This window comes from Trichechus manatus, unplaced genomic scaffold (assembly GCF_000243295.1).
Source record: "Trichechus manatus latirostris isolate Lorelei unplaced genomic scaffold, TriManLat1.0 scaffold00180, whole genome shotgun sequence".
Taxonomy (NCBI): Eukaryota; Metazoa; Chordata; class Mammalia; order Sirenia; family Trichechidae; genus Trichechus; species Trichechus manatus.
In genome coordinates, this window is record NW_004444116.1 from 987,820 (window position 1) to 996,168 (window position 8,349).

The following is an 8,349-nucleotide window of genomic DNA, read 5'->3' on the forward strand; positions in this document are numbered from 1 at the left end:
TAAAACAACATGTGTACTACTGTTTCATGAGAAACTATTTGTTCTGTAAGCCTTCACCTGAAGTACAATAAAATATTTAAAAAAAAAAAACTACTCATAGTTTCCTTCTGTTTGGTCAGTCTTATGTAGTTAATTTCTGTCCCACGTGATTCTGGATCAGCTGCAGTCTGTGAACTCAACAGCTTCTGCATAAGAGTTCTGGAAATTTTGATTGAGTCTAGTCACGGTCCTTTTAGCAAGGCCAACATAGTCCATCTTTTTGTTGAGATATTTTGGTCAAACATTTTCAGCAAATCAGCAAAGTAAGAACTTTTCTGCAGATGACAAACTTAATATGGCCATGATTAACTTATAAAAATAATACTCTTAAAAGTGAAAGACCTGATAGAAGTTAATTACAAGTGCAAGGTAAAGGCCAAATAAAACCAGTTAAAAAAAACTTCAGATAAAAATATTTCTAAATATAAACATTAACCATATTCAAAGAGCTTCAGATGTAATACATAATAATTTTGAGACAAAATACCATATAGTCAGGATATACCAAGAATATACCAAGGTTATCAAATCTCTAAATACCTGAATAGTAATTAAAAAACTTCATAGGTGAATGATGTGAATTCCACAATCAAAGCATTGGCTTTGATGATGCTAGATTCAAAAAGATAAAGTTGTAACCAAGTTAGCAATAAAGAAATAATAATATTGTAGGTCACTGTGAAACAATACTTAAGTTATTTAACCAAAGATCTTAAAGTAAAAATCTTAGCTTTCTTTTCTAAAAGCCATGCGGCTTAGTATTCAGACTCAGGAATCTTATTCTAATGAGAGGCCAAACCTTTGTCTTCCAGGCTGATTACACAAAGAATAAACTAACCCTTTAACTCAAAAATCAAAAGAAAATTTTGTTATTTTAACAGCGAGAAATCTAATTCTTTGTTTTATATGCTACTTAACATTAAAACTCCTAAAAATCTCATAAATTAAACCATTAAAAGTTAGTCAGATAAAACTTGACCATATCAAATAAATTTCTTTTTCAATAAACCTCTTAAACATTATCTTTGTTGCATACTTCTTATAGAGCATCCCTTTAAATGGCAAAAATGAACACTCATTAGCAGGCTTAAATATATATATCTGTCTGTCTATCCTTTCTCTTGTGGTATAAAAAGCCAAAGTATATAAGCTTAAATTATGACAAATATCTACTAACTCAATTTAACATTAATAAGTTATCTAAAATGTATTGGGAATTATTTTAAGCCTGTGTACCATAAAACATAACTGTTGTTGAAAGAAAGTCTATTTAAACCTTCCAAGTTTTTATTCTTTTACTATTTCTCATATTTTTCCCAACCTAATTTTTAGCCCTTAATGATTTTATTAACTGGCTTTGGAAATCACGGAAGTCTCTGTTTAATTGACCGATTTGTTGATATGGATATAACTTTAAGCCTCTGACTACTGCTGGAAACATTTTTCCAGGCCATTTTAGGTGTGTGTTACTGTGATTTCTATTGTTTGACTTCTTAGAGTTCTCCTATAATAGAGAGAACTTGTTTACAGTTCTATTATCAGGATCACTCAGTTTCTGATAAGTATAGCAAAGCAGGAATTTTTCTTATCTTTTGTCTTAAAAGAGTCTCCACCTAGCTGGAAAGGATCTTTCAAAAGCTTCCCTTGAGCTAAGACATTTACATATGTTTAAGTTGATGGAGACATTTTGAAAGGCTATCTACCCAGTAAATACCAAAGCTCTTTTAGGAAAAAAGGAGACAGAAAGACCACGTGAAGTCACCAGACAATACCACACAAAAAAGGATATGTGGATCCTAGTTTCTTAAAGTGTACCTAGCAATTTTTTGGTAAGATCAACTCAATTCAATGGAAAAAACAGGTTCTAGATAAAACTTATTAACTTGCCAGAGCCTCAGATGGAGGAATATTAGACCTCTTGACAAAACTTGAGCATCAAGCAAAGTTCCCTAAAGGAAAAAACGGACAACACAAATGAAAGCTCATTTTCCCAAAGTGGCCACTGAAATTCTAAGTTACTTCTAGTATACTCAGTTTATAGTGTTTTTAATATGAACCCCAAACTAGTGAATCAGTAGTGGGGGGTGGGGGTGGGAATCCAGGCTCATTTATCAACGGTGTTAAGAGATAAGGTACAAGCTTTTGGGTTCCTTCCTTCTGAAGCTTTCTCTTAACAGCCGAATCAGGACACCCAAGTAGATGATATAATACTAGTTACACACAGACAATGGACAGGACAGACACAGAGCCACAGTAAACTAATAAATCCCGCAAGCTGACGGAGGTGATCTCGACCCCTTCAACCTCTCAGATGGCTCCGTCTGCCAACAGAGGTGATCTTAGAGAATCTCAATCTCCCAGACACACTCACGAGAAATCCCGCAAGCTGATGGAGGTGATCTTGACCCCTTCAACCTCTCAGATGGCTCCGTCTGCCAACAGAGGTGATCTTAGAGAATCTCAATCTCCCAGACACACTCACGAGAAATCCCGCAAGCTGACGGAGGTGATCTCGACCCCTTCAACCTCTCAGATGGCTCTGTTTGCCGACAGAGGTGATCTTAAAGAATCTCAACCTCCCAGACACACTTATGAGCATTCACACACCCAGAACCAGGACTCTAGAGTCACCAGGAGTCCCTACTTGTGAGACTACTCGTGGGGACAGTCATCTGGGGCACCTCTCACCCCAGAAACCAAGGTCTCAGGTCCCGCTCTGGAAACCTCGGGCCTGCCCTATCCGCCCCGGCCCTGAGCGCAACAGGGAGAGGAGTCGTGGACTCACCTTGGGATCCCTCCTATGCAAGTCTTGCTTTTCTTTCACCCACCTCTTTTGGTGCAGTTGGGGACCAGTGGTGCCGTAGCAGACCCAGGTCTGGCCGATAGTCTCCCCAGAGGCAAATGAAACCTCTCACGGCTGCTTGTCGGGAGAGCTGTTGATCAGCCCCAGGCCCTGCCCCAGGGCTGCTGTGTCTCCAGCAGCTGGAGTTCCCTGTATGGGCCACCAAATTTGTTACCACAATAACGCAGATTGGAGCCGCCTGCTGCAATAACCAATTCTGAGACAGGGGTGACGTAAGCAGCAAGAGGTTTATTATATATCGATATATAGGAGACAGAGGGGAATAGATTCCTCCAAAACACCCGCCTCCCCCACTGGGGATAGGCTGAAGGCTTTTATAGGGACAGGATTATGGGTCTTAGAAGTTTGTGTTAGTTCCCCCTTCAGGTGGTCATGTCTCAGATGAGTTAATCTTCTACTGGTATTCTTGGGGGTTATTTGGCGACATCCTGGTTTTTCTTGTCACAAGATGGGTGCTTTGTTCGGTTTTTCATCCTTAGATCATTATCGCTTGTTTTCTACCCTCCGAGGAGGAGCATCAGTTAATCTTAAACCTTTGTAGAGACTGGAACTGGAGAGAAAGACAAGATCATGAGACAATGTGACAGTTAGCAACGGGGAGTAAATAATAGTGAGCCAGGCTTATGCAGCCTCTCCTAGTTTCAGAGTAGAACTGTGCTCCACAGGGGTTTCAATGGCTGGCATCTTATGGAAATAGATTGCCAGGCCTTTCTTCTGTGGTGCTATTGGGTGAGTTCGAACAGCCGATCTTTCTGTTACTAACCTACCTCAGACTCTTTGCACTAGTATCTTATTGTGGTTTTTAATTGCATTTCCCTGATGACTAATGATTTTGAGCACGTTTTCATGTGTTATATGCCATCTGTATCTCTTTGGTGAAGTGTCTGTTCTAAACTGTCCGTTTAGGAAGAGGGGATTGTCTTCTTATTGTGGAATTGTAATAACTATTTATATATTCTAAATGCAGGTATTTTACTCAATATGTGTTTTTCAAATATTTTCTCTAAGTGCAATTTGTCTAGTCATTTATTAACAGTATTTTTTGAAGAGCAGAATATTTTAATTTTAATGAAATCCTTTTTTTTTTTTTCCTTTATCTTTTATGGTTCTTGCTTCTTGTGTTCAAAGAAATATTTTCCAGACCCAAGGTAGTGAAGATTTTTCTCCTAAGATTTCTTTTGGAGGTTTTACAAATTTAGTTTTTACATGTAGATCTACAATTCCTTTTGAGTAATTTTTTTATATGGTGACAAAATCGTTTCGATTTTCTTGGAATCCAGATTTCTTGGTTCATGGAATTGGGGTGACCCACACAGGTCATCCACCCTTAGGTGACCTTTTTGTATCTTGTAGGAACTGGTTCTTTGGAGTCACCTTCAGGTCAAAAAATAGCTTAGTAAACAGCTTAGTGGAGAGGGTTCTGCCTCAGGCATTGTGTTCCTTTAGAAAACCATGTATGTGCAGCCAGCTTCCAGAAGCAGGAACTCCAGGGTCTGACTAGAGGCTGTTTTAGGATGTATGGCATGTCTTTGTTGACCTGCCCTATGCTTTGATGTTATCTTCTGAGAAATTAACATAACAGTGACCTCTATAACTGGCCTTCACTGTCCCCTCTCCAGAGTACCTTCCCACAATGGTGATGCTGCTAGATTCAAATTGTATACACTCACAGTAAATATATTCAATTACACTAATTTTTGGTGTATCTCTAAACAATTTAGCTTTTTGACAATAATGTATGATAGTTAAGTCTGTGTTTTTTATAAAAAACAAAATAAAACCCATTGTGGTCGACTTGATTCTGACTTATTGCAACCCTATAGGACAGAGTAGAACTGTAGGACAGAGTAGAACTGTCCTATAGGGTTTCCAAGGAGCGGCTGGTGGATTCAAACTGCTGACCTTCTGGTTAACAGGCAAACACTTAACCACCAGACAGCAGGGCTCCGTGTTTTGTATATAGATATTCAATTGCTTCAGCAATATTTGTTGAAAAGATTATGTTTTCTCCATTGAATTACCTTGTCACCTCTTTTGAAAATGAAATTAGCTATATATGTGTGGATTTTTTTCTGGATTCTATTTTGTTCCATTGTTCTTGACATCAAGAAGTATAAGTGCTCCAACTTTATTCTTCTCTTTCAAAATTGTTTTGGGTGTTCTAGGTGCTTTGATTTTCATATAAATTTTAGAATCAGTTTGTCAATAAAAAAGAAAAAAGACTCCTGGAATTTTTGACTAATGTTGCACTGAATGTGTAGATTAACTAGGGGGAAAGAACATCTTAATATTATTGAGTCTTCTGATCCTTGAACATGGTATATCTCATGGTATATTTAGGTCTTCTTCAACTTCATTCAACAGTGTTTTATAATCTTCAGTGTACAAGTCTTCGAAGTATTTAGTTGTTTATCATTAATTATTTCATGTTTTGATGTTATTGTAAATGGTTTTTTTCATATTTTAATTTCCTGTTGTTCATTACTATTATAAAAATAAATAATTGACCTTTGTATACTGACCTTATATCTATGACCTTTTAAAACTCACTTATTAGTTCTAGAGACTGTTTTGAATTCCTTAGAATTTTCTACATAGATAAGCACTTTGTTTGCTTTGAATTTACTTTGCTCTTTCTCTTCTAGTTTTTTAAGGTAGAAGATTATCTAATTGAATTATTACCTTTCTTCTATTCTAAGTATTTAATATGGTTTTTCCTTCAGTACTGCTTAGCTACATCTTGCAAATTTTTATATGATGTTTATTCATTTTCATTCATTTCAGAATATTTTCTAATTTCCTTGTAACTTTTTCTTGGCCCAGTTGTTGTACAAAAATATGCTGACATTTAGGGATTTACCAGATATGCTTCAGTTTAATTCTGTTATGAGCAGAGAACGTACCTCCTCTGATTTCACTTCTTCTAAAATTTGTGGCGATTTAGTTTATGGCCTAGAATATGATATATCTTGGTGAATATGAACTTGAAAAGAATCTGTATTCTCTTGAGTTTGGTAGAGTGTTCTGTAAACAGGTCAGTTTAGTGGATACTGTTGTTCAAGTCTTCTATCACCTTGCTGAATTTTTGTCGACCTTTCCTTTTAATTATATAAGAGCGGAATGTTAAAACCACCAACTGTAATTGTCGATGTGCATACTTCTCCTTTCAGTTCTATCAGTTTTTGCTTTATGTATTTTGAAGCTCTGTTGTGAAGTTCATACACATTTAGGATTGTTATGTCATCTTGATGATTCAATCCCTGTATCATCAGGTAAACATGCGTCTTTATCCCTAGCACTATCCCTTGTTCTGAAGTCCACTTTATACAATGTTAATATAGCCATTACTGTTCGTTTTTGATTATGATTTGCATGGTATATATGTCTCCATCCTTTTACTTCTAACTTATCTGTGTCATTATATTTAAAGTGGGTTCTAGTAGATAGCAAATAGCTGAGTCTTGTTGTTTTCATCCACTCTGACGCCTGTTAACCATAACCTAGCTCAAGGTTTACCTTGTGCAGAGAATTTAACCTTAGATAATTTCCCCTTGCCTCTTAAGAGATAACCCTTGGAATTCCCTACCTTTTTATTTTAATACCTCTGGACTACACCAGAGGATTTGTGCAAATGAATGGGGGCCACAGAGACCACCTAGTGATGTGATGTCGGCTGATCTCAGAAAGGGGGCATGACTCAATAATCATGTTGAGACTAGCCAATGATTAATTGTCTACTCTGTTTCCTCCTCTTCTCCTTAAAAGTCTCATTGTAACTAACCTGGATTGAGCCGTATTTTTTTTTTAGAAACAAAATGGTCTCCATGTATGCACACAGATTAACTGTGCTAATAAACCCTACAAGACTTCTCGGGGTTTTTTTTTTTTTTTAACAAACCTTAATGTGTGGAAAACTCTTAAAACTTGCAGGACAAAGGAGAAAAACCCAACAGAAAAATAAGAAAAAGGCATCATAGGGTAACGTTTTTAACTTTACCCAGAGAATTTGGTCTTTGTCCTTGGTTCCTGAGAGATAACCTCTAAAACCTTCTAATTTCCTCAGTAATTGAAATGTCTTTGATGAGGTTTCCAAACTACACTTGAGGGTGTATGCTAATGGAATTTCACTTGGATGGGGGCTGTCCAGGCAAGAAAGATCACTAAGTGATATCAGGTGACCTGAGGTGTTAGGAGGACATGATTCAGTTAATCATGTCTGTGTAATGAGGCCCCAATAAGGACTCTGAACACAGAAGCTCCATGGGATTCCTGGTTGACAAAAGACATCAGTACTCAAGAGGGTGACATACCCTTTTTGGGACATGGAAGCTGTATGTTGGGGACCCTCCCTGACCTTACACTATGCATCTCTTCTTTACATTGGTCCTGAAATATATCCCTGTTGCTGTAATAAAGCTGTAATCATTAGTATAGTGCTTTCTATGAGTTCTGTGAGTCATTCTGGTGAATTATCAAACCTAAGGAAATAGTGGGAGGCAGCAGGTCAGATGTGAAGGGGCTGGGGACTCCTGAGTTTGTAGCTGGCATCCTGAAGAAGCAGAGGGAACCACCAAATCTGTAGCCAGCAGGTCAGAATTGAGGGTGTCGTGAGGACTCCCAAACTTGCAGCCAGTGTCTGAGGTCTTGGGCAAACTTAGCAGCTGGAGAACTGTATTCTTTAGTTTGTGAGATCTGACCTCGTTGCGGGTGGGTAGGGTCAGAGGAAGAAGTGCTACTTGAGCAGCCATTGTCAGAACAGAATGGAACAGATTCAATAAATTGATTTGATTTGATCCATAGAGATAGGAAAGACAATTTATAAATGTCTCTTGTTTTATTTGTTAGGTGTCATCAAGTAGGTTCCAACTCATAATGACCCTATAGGACAGAGTAGAACTGCCCCCATAGGGTTTCCAAGAAGAAATTGGTAGATTTAAACTGCTGACTTTTTTGGTTAGCAGCCGAGCTCTTAACCACTATGCCACCAAAGCTCCGATGTCTCTTAAACACTGTGGAAAAAGGTTTTGAATTTACTCATAATAAGAGAAGTGCAAATTAAAACAACAATGAGATACTGTTTCTCACTCGTCAGATCGACAAACACTCAGAAGCTTGGCAAGACCCTTTGTTGGCAAGACTGAGGGGGAATAGGCACTCTCATATATGCCGATGGGAATGCAAATCAGCTCAACTCTTCTGCAGAGAACTTTGGCAATCCTAACAAATCTATATATGCACTTACCTTTTGATCAAGCAATCTCATTTCTAGGAATTTGATCTGAAGATACACTTTCAACATTACAAAAATATATAGGCACAAGGATATTCATTAACAGCATTGTTTTTAATTGCAAAATATTAGAAACAATCTAAATGTCCATACATAGGAGATTGAAATGAAAAAGCAATTGTACATCCACCCAATGGAGTAGTATGTAGCTCTAAAA